The sequence below is a fragment of the Enhydra lutris genome, unplaced genomic scaffold (assembly GCF_002288905.1).
Source record: "Enhydra lutris kenyoni isolate GAN:26980312 unplaced genomic scaffold, ASM228890v2 scaffoldscaffold50, whole genome shotgun sequence".
Taxonomy (NCBI): Eukaryota; Metazoa; Chordata; class Mammalia; order Carnivora; family Mustelidae; genus Enhydra; species Enhydra lutris.
In genome coordinates this window covers 272,693-290,678 of record NW_019154134.1, presented here as the reverse complement: position 1 = coordinate 290,678, position 17,986 = coordinate 272,693, and positions in this window count along the sequence as shown.

The following is a 17,986-nucleotide window of genomic DNA, read 5'->3' as shown; positions in this document are numbered from 1 at the left end:
AAGGAAGGAAGGAAGGAAGGAAGGAAGGAAGGAAGGAAGGAAGGAAGGAAGGGTTGTTTCTTCTAAGGAAGGTAATCTTCCCTCTGGATATTTGGGTGTGGGTCAAGGCCCCTCCACCATCTTATGCAAATGCCAGCTTCTGTTTGTCCCTGAAACTCTCCAGCTGTGCCACCTTCCAGTTTCTTCTTACACCCAGTTTCTTGTCCCTCCCTGACTTGAGGTAGCTGTGTATTGGTGACTACTGCTAGCTCTGCCCTAAAAGCTCAGCTCTTGCTGCCTTCTCCTTGAAAGCTGAGAGAGACCGCTCTCCAGATTTCTCTCATCCCCTGCCTCTACAGGAGATCAGAGTACTGAAAATCTGTTCAGTCATCCCAAAATTGCCACCCTTAGTCCCCTCCTGAGAAGAGGGATGCCTGTAGCACTTAGGGGTGGGAGGGAGGGCACTTACATATGGACTTAGCCTGGGACCCCCCCAGGACTGCTCCTGGAAGGAATGAGCTGGGGAAACAGAAAAGAGTGGAAAGTGGTTTCCTGCTCAGTTATGGCTGTTGTTATTTATTTATTCATGTATTTTTTATTAAGGAGGAGATGTCAGCCTAATGAGCAAGGATCCCAGCAGACTCTGAGGGGTGGAGCTGGGGGTAATGGGGCACTATCCATGCACTCAGGGTTCCCTCTCCAGTTGCAGGGGACCACCTCAATGGCTTGAAGTCCCTAAAAACCTTTCCTCTTCTGGCTCCCTCTTTCTCTGCACTGCACCTCTGCCTCTGCTGGAGAGCCCCCCAGCACACACCCATGCCCCTACCTCATCCCCCTACCATGGTCTGAGACGCTTTTCTCTCCCCTCTCCATCCCTACCAGGCTCTGGGCATGCTAGAACCAGAGATGGAGCCTTTGAAGGGATTCTCTTCTGTGGGGAATCCACTTCCTGCACCTGACCCCTTAATATCCTATATACAGATCTCCACAATAGGCCCCCCAGATCCTTTACAGTTGGTCTGTCAGGACCCAGTTTAGGGTCACACAAGGTATCTGATCATTACGTGCATTAAATTGCTTTAGGTGATGTATCCCCCCCTTTTTTTTGGCCACTCACCTATGAAACATCCAGATCAGTTTCCCTATAGAATATCCCTCCTTCCAGATGTCTGGTTACTTCCTTGCACTAGTTTATTTCCTGTAAACCAGAAACCAGATCTAAAGCTAGAATAACTCAAGATAAATGTTTTTGGCTACTGCACATGTGAGGTGATGTCATTTACTTCACTCTGCATCACATCAGAAGACACATAATATTAATCCTTCCACCATTAGAAACACTCAGATGGACACCAGCCGATGACAGTTATGATTTTTTCCTACCTTGATTCTAGAAAATAACATTTGTGGGTTACTCTGGCTCCAAACAAATGTCGATTTCCCCATCAACTATTCTCCTAATGCTTTTTAATACTGGTCCATAATCTTTGCCTGATTATGGATTTTTAAAGATGAAAAACCCGAGACTCAGATTGGGGAAGAAAGTCACTCAAGCTCACACAATCAACAAACTAGGAGTCAAGTTTTTGTCCTCTTTCCCACCATACCGAGTCAGGTGCACATTAGGTGTTTGGTACACATTTAAATACATGAAAAGCGGTGGAAAAGGGGTTTCCCCTCTTTATAAACTAGTCTGACCAGAGGCAGAAATGTTCCTGGTGAGACCTCACCTGCCTCATGCTCCTAATGAGAGTGCAGTCAGACAGCTCTGTGTGTGCTTCATGGTCACCCACACTAACATTAGCTTCTTTGATTCTCCCAACAAACCTACAAGATATGCATTATTATTCCCCCTTGCCCCCTTTTGCAGATGAAGAAAATGAGACCCAGAGAGGTAAAAGTACTTGCCTAAGGTCACATAGCTATCGATCAATGGAGCCAGGATTAGTTCTCATGACTCCAAATTCTAGGCACTTTATAGTCACCCTGATCTGGCCTCCCAAGCTGGTCTTCTTCCATCCTGAGACTAAAGAGTAAAATAGCAAGAGAATCTTTGGGTCGCTCCTCCTGTGGGCTAGTTCTGACACTGTCTGTAGCTCTGAAGCCATCTGTCAGCATTAACCAGGGCAACAGAGGTTTCCCTGGGTCTCCTCTGCTGGCCTCTAGCCACCAAGCAGCTCTCTCCAGTCTGTGAAATTGCTGGACTCCCACCTGGTTCCTCCAGCCTCTGAACCCAGGGAACCCCTTACAAGCTCCATGCCCCCATCCCACCTCCATGCCCACCCTGAGGCTCGATTCCCTCATTGCAGCCCTTCGCACTGCACAACAACCCACAGTTTAGGAAACACTGCCTTTTTCTCTTTGGAACCCCACAACTATTTTGTGAAGGGGGCAGGGACTAGGGGGTCCATTTTACAGATGCAGACATTGAGGCTTAGTGAGGAAAGCTCTGGGCCCAAAGCTGGCTCATTCCTCCATCAATCAGCATTTTCAAAGCGGGATCTCAGCCCCCAACCCCACCCCCATGCCAGCACAGGACCAACCTCAGGAAGTGGTACTTTGCTGCTGTTTGGAATGTGAAACATGTCTCAGGCAGGACTGGGATAGGATGAGATGGGTGGGGGGCAGTTTGCTGTGGCCTAAATCTATCTGAGCCTGGAGAAGGGACCATGGGGTCCACTCCGTATCCTCAAGCCCCCTCAGGGAGCAAGTCTCAGAAATGTCACCAGCACCTAGGGTATCCTGGGAAATGTCAACAAATGCTGATTTAGGTCCCTTAGCACAGGGTGGAGTCAGCCTTTCTCTGCAGAGCCTCCTTCCACCATTTCCTAGGAGCAGAAGAAGCAGAAGCCAAAGGGCCCTTACAGCAAGCCCAACCCCACCATTTCATAGATGAAGGAACTGAGACCCAGACTCACAGAGCAAGCTGGTGGTTTTTTCTCTGCAAACACTGAGGACCCTGATGGATCTCCGTGCATCCACCCTATTCCTCCTTCCCTCTCACCTTCTGTCTTCCTCCAAGCCCTGGAGCCTGTACCCCCTTGAGTCAAGACACTGATTTTCCAACAGCCAGGGGAGCAGACGGAGGGCCTGAGGAGCAGCTCCAAGCTGTGGGCTAGGCATTGGGGGCTGCAGGATGGAGAACAGCTTGAGTCAGCACCACGCAGGCCTCTGTCCTCCTCACCCCCTCACTGGACTGACACCTGGACCAGGCTCTTGCAGAAGAGAGAAAATAAAGGTCTTGCTGAATGGCATAGTGTGGGCTGACAGTAACCTCCATGTGCTCTGGGCACGTGCCAACCTCTCCAGGTCCTGAGTGGCTGGCACTCCTGCCATCTCTCACCTCCTCCGTGGGGACCCCTTGCTCCATCCTTCCCACACCCTAACCAGGGAGGGCTGCTTCTCACCTCAGCCCAGTCACTGCTACTGAGGCTCTGCCCGTTGGTTTTCACCTCCACTGGCCAGCAAAGGGGCACCCCCTCCCATCCCAGGGACTCTTCCCTGGAGCCCTGGGGAGTCTGGGTTCCCTGTTTTCAGCTGCAGGGTTCACAACTTTCTCTTTTGCAGGCCGGCTCGCAGTTGTATCCAGCGGAGGCTGAGTCTTCTATGTGCTGTGTCTGTCTCTGCTTGCGTTGAGAAGAGTGAAGAGAGGGCCTGTCTGCATTTGTGCGGAACCCCCATGCCTGCCAGATCACAGGTGCACACTGAGGAAATAAATACTGGAGGTCCCAGATCAGGCCTGGACTTGACTTAATAGTCTGTACTTCTGCCCTGGAACACCTCGCAGGTGATTTTCCCCATGGATTACAAGCTCCTTGAGGGCAGAGATCATATCTTTCTGATTCACTTCTACATCATTAGTGATTAACTCAGTATCTGGCCCACAGTAGGCACTGAATAAATCTTCATGCAAGGGAATATGTAAATGGATGGAGAGAGAGATGGACAGATGGATGGAGGGACACATAAATAAATGAATGATCGAAGCAGGTTATTTTTCTCCTCTTGTTATGGTGGGGAAATAAGAAAGAGGATGGAAACCTGGAAGAGGCTTCCCAGACATTAAGTGGTAGAGTCAGGATTTCAATGCAGGGAAAGCTGGCCCAGGTAGCTTGGACTACTGACCAAGGAGTAAGGTGATAAGGGTGGGGTGACAGGCAGATGGAGAAGCCTCAGGACTGAGGCCCAGGCAGAGGGAGCCTCTGCCCAGGAGGAAGGACTTTCCTGGAATTATCTTGCCTCCAGGTGGAGAAGCAGGGAAGCCTAATTTGTTTTCTCAGCTCCCGGAGCTGGGTCCATAAATCATGGCTCCATTTAAGACACGGGTACCTCCTCTCTAGAGACCTAAGTGTGACTTGCTACACATTCCCAGGGACATGGGGAGGCTTGCAGCCTCCATGTGCTGGTGCCCATGCCACCCCCTGCCCAGAAGAGAAGGCCTGGCTCCATGGTGCCTGCCAGTCTGCTGCTGTGTGTGAGGTGTGCAAGCCCATGGGAGGAGCAGGTGGGGGAAGGGGCCCAGGAAAGGCAGGGAGCCCAGGGAGGGGGACAGTAGAAGCACAGCAGAGGCCCTAACAGCCTTCCTTCAATCCCACCCACCATTTACTGAGTGACTCCCTTGTGCCAGACCCTCTGCTGGGCACTGTGACCCCGGGGATGGCTCGGATGCAGGAGAGGGGGAGGGAGAGGCAGCTACAGAGACAATAATCACAACGCGGATGATAAGTGCTTGAGAGGGATGTACAAAGTGCTTTGGGAACTCAGAGCAGCAGGCCATTCATTCTTCCCTGGTGGGGAAAGATTTTGGAACATGTCACAGAGGAGGAGCTGTTTCAGCTGGATTGGATCTTCTCAGAGGTTGGAACAGGGAGGGAAGGGTATTTTAGGCAGAGGAGTATGTGCAAAGGCAGGGGATATGAGAGTAGGAACCAGAAAACTTCTGTATGACTGGGGCAGAGGGGAAGCAGGAGGAGAAACTGGACAGGGAGCCTCAGGCCAGCATTTGCAAGGCCATGAATGGTCCTACTAGAGTGTTTGGACTTGATCCAGTCGTGGGCAAAGGGGAGCCATTGAAGAATTTTAAGCAGGGGTGTGACAGGACTAGATTTGTGTTTTAGAAAACCTTCTCTTGGGGAGATAGAATGAGCCAGGACTGTGGCCAAGGGACAGAAAGAAGGGAATGGATTCTGGAGTTATTTTGGAGGAAAATGAGCAGGACTTTTTCCTTCCTAAGTAATTATTTTGGACCTTCTTGCCTTGCTACCGGGGCTCCATGTTCCCCAGGGGAGGGAGTTGCTCCCTCCTTTCTCTGTGTTCTGGTGCAGACTTATGCATTCACACAGCTGAATTATAGGGTCTGATTGACTGACAAGAACTGAGCAGCAGAACTGGCTCCCAGTGGCTGGGGAGTCCTGCTCTGAGGATAAGCTGGTGACTTCTCTGCAATTCAGTCCACAAGCCCCCCAGCAGGGTGAGGCTTAGTCCAGGCCTCTGGGGAAGGCCCATGACGTCCTCCCCTCCCTCTTTTCCCTTCCATCCCTTTCTCCCTTATCCTCCTCCCCAGAGCCCAAGCTTTCTTGCTGGGAGGCTCTCTGAGCCAGCAGAGCTGTGGATGAAATGGTTCGGTGGCTCCAGCCCAGCTGCTGCCATGGCAACCAGGCTGCCTGCCAGACCCACAGCCAGGAGCCGACCCAGCATTCCTGCTCTAGAACTACAATTCCCAGAATGCAAAGCACCTGGGACTGTGAGAGAAACCCATCTCTTAGATGGGTATTTAGTCAGAGGCTTCCAGCTTCAAAGAAGATATATATGGGCAACCCCAGAGGAAGACAGTATAGAATATGGGAAACTGGGGGGCCAGAAAGCAAGGCATACTTCTGGGGAGGCCTGGGAACCAATTCCTCCTTATGGTGGCCCGCTGGACATCTCAAAAGGAGGCCGACAGCTACAGGAATATGCAAAGACTGGGGATGGGTACTAGTCCTAGTTTTGCCACCAGCCTGTGGTGTTGCTTGACAACTTTATTTCAAAAACCACCTACTACCTTTGAGCTCCACCAGCGCCTTCCTGGTCCGAGCCCAGGTGGCTGCAATGGGCTACTGACTCATCCCTTTTCCTCACCCACAACATCCCCCCTCCTTCTTCATACTGAAGCCTGAGTGACCTTTTCAAAATGCAATTCTGATTATATCACTGCTGCCTGTGCCTGCCCCCCTGCTGTTTAAACTCTTCCGTGTTAAAACCCTTTGCTCTTAGATGAAGAAATAAATTCTTTACCTCACCTGACAAGCCCTGCATGGTCTGGCTTCTGCCAGCTTCCAGGCCTTCCCATTCACCCCACAACTCCAGATCTTCTGGTTTGTTACTTCTTTGTGGAAGACATGCTCCTTTCTGCCACAGGGCCTTCACACACGCTTTTCTCTCTCTCCAGAACACTTATCCCTACTGTTGTGCTACACAACCTTCTCCATCTCAGAGAAATGCTACCTTCTCAGGAAATTTCCCTGCCCCACTTAACCAAACCAAGTCCCCCTCTTAGGTACCCTTGTCAGCAAGATGAACCTCTACAAATACCTACCACAGTTGTAGAGAGTAATCTGTATGATTATTTGACAACTATCCATCGCTCCAACAGATTGCAGCCTCTGTGAGAGGAGGGAGGGTGACTTTTGGCCTGCCACCGCATCTTCAGAGTCTAACACTGTGCCTGACACATGACTGATGCTCAGTCTTGAACAAACCGTTCTAAGCCTCAATCTTCCCAGCTGAGGGCCCACCACAGGCCACATACCATGAGAGGTTGTACCAGGGACATGGTGGTGGACAAGACACAGAGCTGTGACCCCTCCTGCCATGGAGCTCACAGTCTAGTAGGGAAGACAGACACTGAATATGTAATGACAAGGGAGCTGAGTGTTACAAGCAGGAGAGGATGTCAAGCTGTGGTAGTGGAAAGCCAGGGGATCGGGAAAGGTCCAGCAAGGAACAGAGATAGGAGTTATCAGATGAGAGGGATGGAAGAGTATCAAAGAGCATTGTAAGCAGAGGGAAGAGCATGAGCCAGGGTGCCACTGAGGCAGAAGAGAGCCTGAAGTACTTGAGGCATGGAGTTAGGCCAGAGTTGCTGGAGCGTAGAGTGAATGGAAGGTGGTATTAGTTCCATCGATGGGCTTTTATTTTACTGGGAGGAAGTGGCACAGATGAGCTGTCCTTTCAAACTGGTTAGTCCTTGTCTTCCATACCTCCTCCCACCACTCTCAGGCCCAGGTGGAGGTCCAGCATGAACATATCCAGGTTGTCCCACTGCTCAGGCACGTTGTCCTGTACCTTCGAGCACCTACCACTGTATTTCAGGTGTCCTGTGTGGGCCATGCCTGTGTCTGGTACGAAGGGACTGTGACATTTGAGCTGGGGTGGGCTGGGAGCGAATGCAAGGGTAGCAGTCAATCAATCCTGGAGTATACATTGCTGACAAGTCTGGGGGAGGTCCCCTGAAGAGGCGGGGAGCCTGGCCTGGGGCTTGAGGGTGGTCTGCTCATCTTGCTTGGGAAATGAGCCATGACTTACCAGCTGCAGAAACATCAATGTGTTAGAGAACAGAGGCCTCTGAGTATGGGACAGGGAGGGGCCCCTCTCCTCCTCACATCTGTTGCCGCCTTCCTCTTCCTCCAGGCTCCTGGGTCAGATGCCAAACTGTCCTCGGTAGGCTCCCCAAAGGAAGGGGAGCTTTTCTTTTGAACTTGCGGGCTCTTGCACAAGTAGCTCCCAGTGTGTGGGTAGAGTGAGGTGACAACTGGCTGGAAATAATGGATTTTAACTTCCTCCTTCCCCTGCAGGTATACCAACAACACTCCTTACACACACACACACACACACACACACACACACACACACACAGAGCAGCCTAAGCCCCTGGTTCTGCTGAGACCTCCCTGGAGCAGGAGCCTCCAGTTCACCCATTCCCCAGAATAGTGTTTCTGAAAGTGTGAACTTCAGACCCACTGCATCAGATCACGTGGAGTACTTGTGAAGATACAGGTTGCCAGGGGACTCTGAAGCAATGAATCACAGACCACATTTGGAAAAGCTTTGTTCTGGAGGATACCTAATTCTATCTAAAGAACTAATGAAGCATTCCCTTCCCCAGAAATGTGTCCCCCAGTCCAGCCAGTGATGACATCTTTGGCAATACCATTCTGGACCCCTGCCAGGAGAGCAAGCCAGCCTGCCCCTTCAGATCTTCCACCACATGCAGTCAATAAATATTTAGCAATGACCTACTAGGTGCTGGGTGCTGGGGTGCCATGAGCAGTCATGATTCCTGCCCTATGGGTCTTCTAATTTAGGAGTGAGGACAAATATTTTAAAAGCCAATGAATAAATAAATAAGATAATAGTGGTAAGAGCTCTGAAGATGATAAAACAGAGCTATCAAAGAAAGCAGTGGGGGACCTGCTTCATTCAGGGGTTCAGGGACAGAGGCCACCTTGGTTCTTATGGAAAACAGCATTCTGAAAGTGAAAGAAAAAACCTTTCCTCTCCCTTTGCTACTGTTTTTTCCCTCTAGTCTTTCTTTTCTTTACCTCTGCTTGGCACTATTTCTCTGGTTTGACTCCCTCTTTGTCTCCTTCATTCTCTCCTCCTCTGCTTCCCCCCCACCCTCTCCCATTGCCTCCCTCTTCATTGAATCCCACCTCCTGCTCTTCTGCTTCCTCCAGAGAAACCGAAGAAACCAGATCTCCCTGCCTCTCTAGCCAGCCAGCAGTAATTGAGCTGTGGTCTTGCTCAAGAGCTGGCCCTGAGACCAGGGCTAGAGGAGGTCAGAGGGGAGCTGGAGGTGGAGGGAGAGCCGGGGAACGATGGGAAGCAGGGAGGGGCTTAGGGAGGGAGAGGGCACTCAGAAGGGCTGGAGGTGGCTGCTGAGCCAGGTAATCTAATCAGGGGGTGAGTCATAAAGATCACTCACTCCCCTGCGCAGGACAGCCTAAGAAATCACATTAATTTGAAGAGGGTGTAAAATCCACGGAGAATTCCCCTTTCTCCACCACACACATGAAGATAAACTGTCTTCAGCTTCCAATATGATCTTACAACAGCTTGTCAGTGACAAAACAGCCTCAAATCCTCCCATTTATCAAACGGCCAATCCTGTTAGCAGCTTAAAAGAGACATAATTACCTGCGGCCTTTTGTGTGATTCTTTATACTAACGCCGCTTCCTTCTTCCTGGCAGCATTCCAGAACGTGAGCTCAGAATTCATTCCTGGTGACTGGGGAGATCATCAGAGATGCGAAGTTGGGGGACGGGGCCGATGGTTGGGGTGGGAAGTTCTGCACCGCGGGCAAGTCTCGGGCTGTGATGTGAGTTAGCACCACGGACAGAGCCAGAGCCGGGAACCTAGGAGCAGATTCCTGAATGGTGGGGTAAGCAGGAGCCAAGGCCAGCCCGTGTGGGCAGAAGCCCGTGGACCGGTCAGGAGCCTGGCAGGCATCTCAAGGACTAAGTTTCAGCTGCCTTAACAGAACAGTGGAGACAACCTATGGCGCATCAGTACTGACAGTAGAGACAGGGCACAGAACAGGCTTGGCCTGTAGATTAGTAATCTGGGTAGAATTTTCCACCCTCAGACAGAACCAGGAGTCCCCTCTTTTGACTCCAATGTGGCTGACATATTTTGAGTTTTTCATGACTTCAGACTCTGCCATGCTGCTACTGGGGAGAATAATAAGGTTCCCAGCTAACATTTACTGAATGCTTGCTATGGGCCAGGTCCTGTTCTAAGCACCTACTATATGTGATCTTAATTAATATAAACATCATGAGAAATCTGTTCTATTATCCCATTTTATAGATGAGGGACCAGAGGGTGGGTGAGGCTGTCACATGTCCAAGGTTCCCCAGAACTAAATCAGACTCCTGGTCTGTGAGCTCGGCTGCCTACAAGGCAGGCTTTGGCCACGGTGAGAGATCAAGTCTATGGCTCTGGGTTGGTCTCTCTCCCTCTCCACACTTCTTGCTATTTCTCAGCCCAGTCAAGGCAGGTTTGGGGAGAGGGGTGAGATAACCTCATGACTAACCTTTTCTTCCGTGAGAAATAAAACACCTCGGAAACTGATTTCTCTCTGGCCAGGGCTGCTCAGCAAATTCACACTTTCATTTCCCCAGCCCCGCCCTCTCTCTGCTGGCCCCCCCCAGGACTCTCACTTTTACCCATTTCAAGAGGCCACCTAACCCCATTCCCCCCACTGCCTACTGCCAACCTCCTCCTTGCTACTCCCCACACTCTTCATTTTCCAGCAGCCCCAAGGGAATCCTCTACTGGGAGGAAACCATCAGAGTCTGTTTGGAAACCAGAAAAAGAGGCAGGCAGTGAGAGAGACTGCAAGAGATAGCCGAGAGACAGAATGAAAGTGAATCCTGAAGTGCTGCTGAGTTAATGATTGTGGTCAAATCCTATTGAAAGACAAAGCCCGGATTAGCTATCTGGGGGTATCTTACAGAATTTCTAGGACTCAGCTTTAACTGAGTTGGCTCCCTCTGCCCAACAGCCCTCCATCCTCACACTTACTGTTCTCTGGAACTGCCTCCCAAGCCAGCATCCTTTCCCCCACCCCAACCGGCCTCAGGGCATTCATCACTTGGGTTAGTGATTTATCAAAGGCTCCTACACAGTCGCTGTTGGCAAAATCGATCTGTGAAGAATGGGACCAACCCAGGGTCCCCTGTTCTCCTGAGCCCCCACCATCAATCTGCCCCAGAGGAACTCCATGGCTCTGATATCAGCCCTGCCCCCACTGCCCCACCGTCACCCCAGCTTTGTTTGGGTCTCTGGGATCCTTTCTGTTCTCAGAGAGAAAAGAGAGAGGGAAGGAAGAGGGAGAGAGAGGTGAGTTAGTGCCTTCTCTTAGATGTTTATTTTGTTGTTTTTAAGTGAGAAAGTCCCAGCTCTATTAAACACAATCAATAGCTGGCCCAAGAGATGCTTCCCTTCTCTGAGACATTTGAAATCTGGTCAAATCATTTCGCCCCAATACAAAGTAATTTATCAATTTCAAAACCCTTCTAATCAGTGGAGACTCTGGAGTTCCCATTCCTGCTATCTTCTGCTGCATGCAGTGTGTGTGTGAGTGTGCACGCGTGCGCGCGCACACACACACACACACACACACACACCCCTATGCACAAACTCCTCTATCCTCTCTGCAAACCCCCTTCCCTGCCTCCTTCCTCCCTCCCTCTTCAGAGGGACTGCAGAGTGTCTTCCCGCTCTGCTCAGCCTCCAGGCTGGGTGCGGTCCTCAGTGTCTCCAGCCCAGTCTGTGTGCTCCTGGCCCAGGGAGGCTACAGAGCCCTCCAGGTCTGTGATGCTTAGCCCTAGGGAGCTGGATGTGGGCACGGGCCCAGCCACGTGCTGCTGAGTGCACTTCTCTTCACCCAGGTAAAAAAGCCAAGTTAGGGGGATTTCTATTCACAGAAGAGGCCAGTACTGGAGCCGGGGGTGGGGGGCAGCTGGAAGGGGCCCAGGGCCACTAAAATCATTCCCTAGGACCTCGGCTTTGGTCTCCAAGGGGCAAGCGGGATCAGCTGTCTGGAGAGGGGTTTGCTGGCTGAACCTGGGGATGATGTCACAACACTCTCCTGCCTCTGAAGTTGCTATTTTTGCCTTTGAGGACAGCCTGTGTCTAAAGGGAGAAAGCGACAGCAGTGAAATCACCTTGCAACTCACCCTCAAGCTCCCAGGAAGAGCGGTTGGAGCCTTTGCAGCTCCATTAGATTGGATTCTCAGCAGGTCTTTTGTGGCCACGGCTGCAGTGACCAGATAGGCCACTGACCTTTGGGGAAGGGCCACGTACTGAATGGCTGATTCAGATGCTCTCCCTACAGTGGGTTCTGCCCTGTTGCTCCCTCAGAGAGCAATGGAGGAAATTGCCTGAGGCTGCCCCATAAGGGAGCTCAGGAACACAGATGGCACAGGAGCTAGGGGAGACCTCCAACCACACAACGGTCAATCCCAGGGCCTGACCCTGAACTTCTGGGCTCCCCATTAAGGAGTTCCTTAAGAGACAGCCTGGGCAAGAAGGACACTCAGACCCTTCTCTGTCTCCCTGAAAGCAGGAAATAAATCTCCCACGTGAAAGCTACCCTTTCTGTACCAGGAGATAAAGAGACTTCTTTACCAAGAGATGGGAAATTTAGACCAAGAAGACTGTATAAACAACCCTTGTTACTTATTACTAACTTACTAACTCCAGTTCCAAATCCCATCGAGAATTCCCTACTAATGGAAACTCCCAAAGTTAAGTTTTCTTTGTCTTATCACTTCCTCACAAATTTATTGTCTCTTTGTCTAAGAAGTGTAAAAACTGCCGGCCTTGCTCATTTCTTTAGGTCTCAATTTCATTATTGGGCCTCCGTGCACACATAATAAAACTTTGGGGGTTTTCCTCCTGTTACTGTGTCTCGTGTAAATTTAATCCATAGCCCGGCTGGAAGACCTTGAGGATAAAGGAAGAAATTTCCCTTCCTTCTAGTTCAAAGAGGTGAAGTCATTTGTCCCAAAGCACACTGAAAGTGAGGAATAAACCTGGGATCCAAGTTCTCTGAATCCACGTCCCAGAATCTCTCGTCATTCACTCACTCCCCAGACACAAGAAGAACATCTTTCTCACTACAAATGTTATGCTTTTCTTTTTTTAAGATTTTATTTATTTATTTTACAGAGAGAGAGAACAAGCAGGGGGAGCAGCAGAGGGAGAAGGAGAAGAAGACTCCCCGCTGAGTGTGGGACTCAATCCCAGGACCCTGAGATCATGACCTGAGCCAAAGGCAGATGTTTAACCGACTGAGCCACCCAGGGGCCCCAAATGTTACGCTTTTTTTTTTTTTTTTTTTAAAGGTTTCTTTATTTCTTTATTTGACAGACAGAGATCACAAGTAGGCAGAGAGGCAGGCGGAGAGAGAGGAAGGGAAGCAGGCTCCCTGCTGAGCAGAGAGCCCGATGCGGGACTCGATCCCAGGACCCTGGGATCATGACCTGAGCCGAAGGCAGCGGCTTAACCCACTGAGCCACCCAGGCGCCCATGTTACGCTTTTTTAATGGCAATTGAAAATGAGCTGACATTATCCCCCTTCCTCTGATTGGGAAATAGAGACTTCATGATGAAGTGATTTGCCCAAGGTAAAACAGGAAATAGGAGGCAGATGTAGATTAAGCCCAGGCCTTCTGATCTCAAATCAGGAGTCTTCCCCGTGGCACCACAACACACATTCACGATGGGCTTGTTATATGCCAAACACTGTCCTGCAATCTTCAGATCTGACATTGTTCTATTAGCACTCCCTTCTTCTTCTTTTTTTTTTTTTTAAGACTTTATTTATTTGAGAGAGAGAGAGAGAGAAAAAGCATGTGGGGGGGGCAGCGGGAGAGGGAGGGAGAGAAGCAGACTCCCCACTGAGCAAGGAGCCCTACCTGAGCCTGATCCCAGGACCCCGAGATCATGACCTGAGCTGAAGGCAGACACCCAACTGACTAAGTCACCCAGGCGGCCCTAGCAAGCCCTTCTGTACATGAAGAAAACAAAACTTTGAAAAGTCCAGTATCTAGAGACCAAGCTGGGATCCAAACAGTTTCTCTGACTGCAGAATTTGAGCTCTAGGTTATACTGGTTTACTGATCATGATAAAAGCACTCACTACACATCCAAATAACCAATATTTATTGACTGAGTATTCACGATAGATACAAAGTTCACAGCACAGCTAGGAAGATGAGCTATAAATTCTGGACTTCAGGCTGGCAGCTGGTCCTTGGTCCACCCTATCCCTCCCAACCCACATTTCCCGAGCACTCACTTTGTGGGAAGCACTGGGCAGGGCCCCTTGAGTGTACTCTCTCTTCGGATCTACATCATAAATAGAATTTTCCTCATTTGAAGGATGTGGGAACCAAAGCTCAGAGAGATTCCATCACTTGTCCCTGGCCACATAGCCTACCAAAGAGACATCAGTGTAGAGGTGTCATTTCTCTCTTCCACCTTGCAAACCATTTGGGGACAGCACTCCAGTCCTAGCTCCCCTCTAGGGATTGCACATGGGGATTATAAATACCACTTCGAGGCGCCTGGGTGTCTCAGTGGGTTGAGCCTCTGCCTTGGGCTCAGGTCATGATCTCAGGGTCCTGGGATTGTGCTCTGTGCTCAGCAGGGAGCCTGCTTCCCCCTCTCTCTCTGCCTGCCTCTCTGCCTGCTTGTGATCTCTCTCTCTCTGTCAAATAAATAAATAAACTCTTTTAAAAATAAATATCACTTTGCTGGGAGTTTGAGAAGAGAGGAGGAATATGACACCAAGGGCCACTGCAGCTGAAGGGAGTGTCCAGTGCTACCGAGAGTAGGGAGGAGCATAGGTCTAAGACTAAACCCTGCTGGGAGACGTGTGGTAGCTGAGACTCATTGAGGAAGTGATTGAGAGAGCACCTGAGTCTTGGGAGCTCCAGTGCCATTACTGGCTTGGATCCCCCAACCCCACCTCTCAAAAGCTGACGACTGCCCAAGCCTCCTCCAGAATGGGCCGGTCCCCCACCCAGAGAATGGATGCAACGCGAGCCAGCTCCAGACTTGCCCCGATTGCTTCGCACATTGATGGATGAAAGTGCCTCTGCAAATTGGAAAAATAACTAATGTACTACTCCCAGACCCTGCTGCCTGAGAGTGGAGGGAGCTCTTCTGGGTTAACCCAAGAACTGGGAGGAATCAATCCCCTGAATAACAACCCAAGGCAGCAGCAGGGAGAGGCTCCCAGCCTGGTGGGGGTGGAATTACATTTCCTACAGGGTATTCTCAGTGTCGCCTCTCATCACCATAATATTTACATCAAATGCAAAAGGCCTCTTCGGAATAAAACCCTGAGGTTGTAAATGCCAAATCCAAGAATGTCACCGAATGCAAAAGATCAGGTTCTTTGAGCAGCCGTCTCTCCCTCCCCACCAGGCAATGCCTGCCACAACCCTCTGGCGTGACCGGGTGGGCTCCCGAACAGTCCTGAACCTCAGCAAAGATCAGGAAAGGTTGGGAGCATGCAAGCAGCTGAAGGGTACCCAGCTCTGGTCCAGAGATGCCAGGCGGCCTCATCTCTTCCACCTGGCTTCACACAAAAGTCTTTTCTCAGACAAAAGTCTGAGAAAATGTGTCTCCACATACTTCTTATGCAGAAAGGCAGGACAGGTCATTCCATGGACAGACAGACAGGCGGAGTCTCTTCTATGGAGAGAGGCTCACAGCTCAGTGTCCAATGTAGTTTGCAAGCCAGCAGCCAAGTTCTCTGCCCATTGTGCCCCCTTACTCCTCCAACTGCCCCCTTGGGTACCAGGAAAGATTTTCTGAAGTCATTTGTCCATCAAACATTTATTGAGCACTTACTAAGCACCAGGCCCTGGGGATACAACAGTGAATACTTTGAAGGAGCTTATGTTCTAGTGGGCAACACACAAGGAACAGGTTAACATACAAATAACTTCAGATACTAAGTGGTGTAAAGAATAGAAATTGAGATGAAGGGGGGCGCCTGGGTGGCTCAGTGGGTTAAAGCCTCTGCCTTCGGCTCAGGTCATGATCCCAGGGTCCTGGGAGCGAGCCCCGCATCGGGCTCTCTGCTCTGCGGGGAGCCTGCTTCCTCCTCTCTCTCTCTGCCTGCCTCTCTGCCTACTTGTGATCTCTGTCAAATAAGTAAATAAAATCTTAAAAAAAAATTAATAAAAAAAAAAAAAAAGAAAGAAATTGAGATGAAGGGATAGAGAGGGAAAGAGCAGGCCACTGTTGCCCAGGTCATCAGGGAAGGCCTCTCCAAGGAGGTGGCATTTGGCCTGAAGAATAAGAAAACCCTCCATGAAGATTTGGAGGGAAGGTGTCCCAAAAAGGGGGGCAGCAAGTGCAAGAGCTTTGGGAGGAGATTGGACGCCTGTGCTAGAGGAACAGAAAGAGGCCTGTAGCAGGTTCAGGGGGAATGATGGGAGGGGTGTGAGGGAGGTGAGGTCAGAGGGGCAGGATCTTCCCAGCCAAGGAAAAGAGAAAGTTTTCCTGCAGAAGGCACTGGGAAACCCTGGGAGTGATTCAGGCAGGGGAGGGCACTATGTGATTTACATTTTTAAGTTCTGCTCAGATAATGAACGCTTGGTTGAGTTCTGGTTTCACAACTCATTCACCGTGTGATCTTGGGCCAAGTTCCTGCATTATTAAACCTTCGTTTCCTTAAGAACTTCCTGGGGAGTCAGAGGATGACATGAGCTAACATCCGCAGTGTGTCTAATTCAAGACCTGGTGTCACTAGGTGCACAGTTAATGTCCCACACTGTGTCTCTCCTGCTCGGTCTTTCCTCTGGGCCCTAGCCTGGGCCCCATCTCTCTGTGGCTGTCCACTCTGTGTGCATCCAGAGCTTAGTGAGGGTCCCACCCCTTTGGTGATAAGACCTCAGACTACACAAGGGCTCTCCAGGGGCTATGGGCTGCCCGTGGAGGGCCAGGCTGCCTGGGCACATCTGCATGCAGAAACTGCATTTCCATGTCCTTCACTGTACCCGTAGCGCAGGCAGAGCATCCGGGAGAAAGGTCACCAGTGCCACCCAACTTCATGTTCCTTTCCACTCATCTGCATTCCTCCCCAAGTCCTTTGTGCCTGATCTTTGACCTCGGACGTTGAGGGCAAATGAGAAAAAGCAGCAGGTGGAAGAAACTGGAGAGAGAGAATGATAAGGGCCCTGTTGGGCAGCTTAGAGACCACGCCAGGGCCAAGAGCAACCAGGGTGACCCCTGCTCCTTCCTAGAGCTGGGCTCACACTGCATGTAGCCCCAAAGTGGGGAGGGGGTGGCAGCTCAGAGACCAAATCCCCCAGCAGCTGCCTGATAGCCACTTGTCCACTTGACTGTCCTCAAGGGACAAGGCGCTTCTCTTCCTCCCCTCCCTTCCTGCGCTGTGCTCCACGGAAAGGATGTGATGAGGTTAATTAATTGCTTATAGAAAGTTCTTTAAAAGGAGGAGAAGAAGCAAGGGAGCCATCATGTCTGGGAGCCAGAGTGTTCTCGACACAGTATTGGCAGTCACGTCCTGGCGGCTACAACAGGGGTTGGGGGTGCGGGGCAGCAAAGCAGTTTGTGGGGGAAGGGGTGAGGGGAGTTTGTGTCAGTGGCTGCAGGCAGGCCCTGGAGGACAGTGGGGAAGCAGAGGAAAGGGGCATGGGAGAAGTCTCAGAGAACAGCCTCAGGCAAATCCCCAATCCAGGAATGTTTGGGGAGCCCAGGGGAGGAAGGGTTTTGTTGGGCAAGTCTGTGTGGGGGCCAAGGGTACTGACTGAAGTTCTCAAAGTGAAACTTTGTCTTGTCAATTCCCCACAAATGTATTGTCTCTTTGTCTAAAAAGTATAAAAACTGCCTGTCTTGCTCATTTCTTTAGGTCTCAATTTCATTATTGGGCCTCTGTGCACACGTGATAAAACTTTGGGTTGTTTTTTTTTCTCCTGTTAACATGGCTCATGTAAATTTAATCCTTAGCCCAGCTGGAAGAGCTTCAGGGTAGAGGAGGAATTTTTCCCTTCAGCTGGCAAGGCCCAGGTCGGTTCAGCCCAGTGCCGGAGGCAAGGAGGGGAGAAACACAACCCAAGCCACAGGTGCGTCTCCTTCTCTTCCCAGGGGCTGAGTCTGATGGCAGGAACAGGGCCACCTTGCCTCTACTCCATCCCCAGGCCTGAGCCCTGAGCCTTGGGAGATCCTCTTCCCTCCCTCTTTTAGGGATCAGCTTACTACATTATCCATGAGAAGCTCTCCTGCCTGTCCAGCTTCTCAGAAGATTTGTAGCCCAACAATATCCTCCAGTTTTACCTGTGGGTCTGCTGGCCTTTGCATCCCCACCCTGCCCGGAAGCATTAACATGGGGCAGGCTGGGGGGCGCCTGGGTGGCTCAGGTCATGATCCCAGGGTTCAGGGATCAAGCCCTGTGTCGGGTTCCCTGCTCAGTGGGGAGCC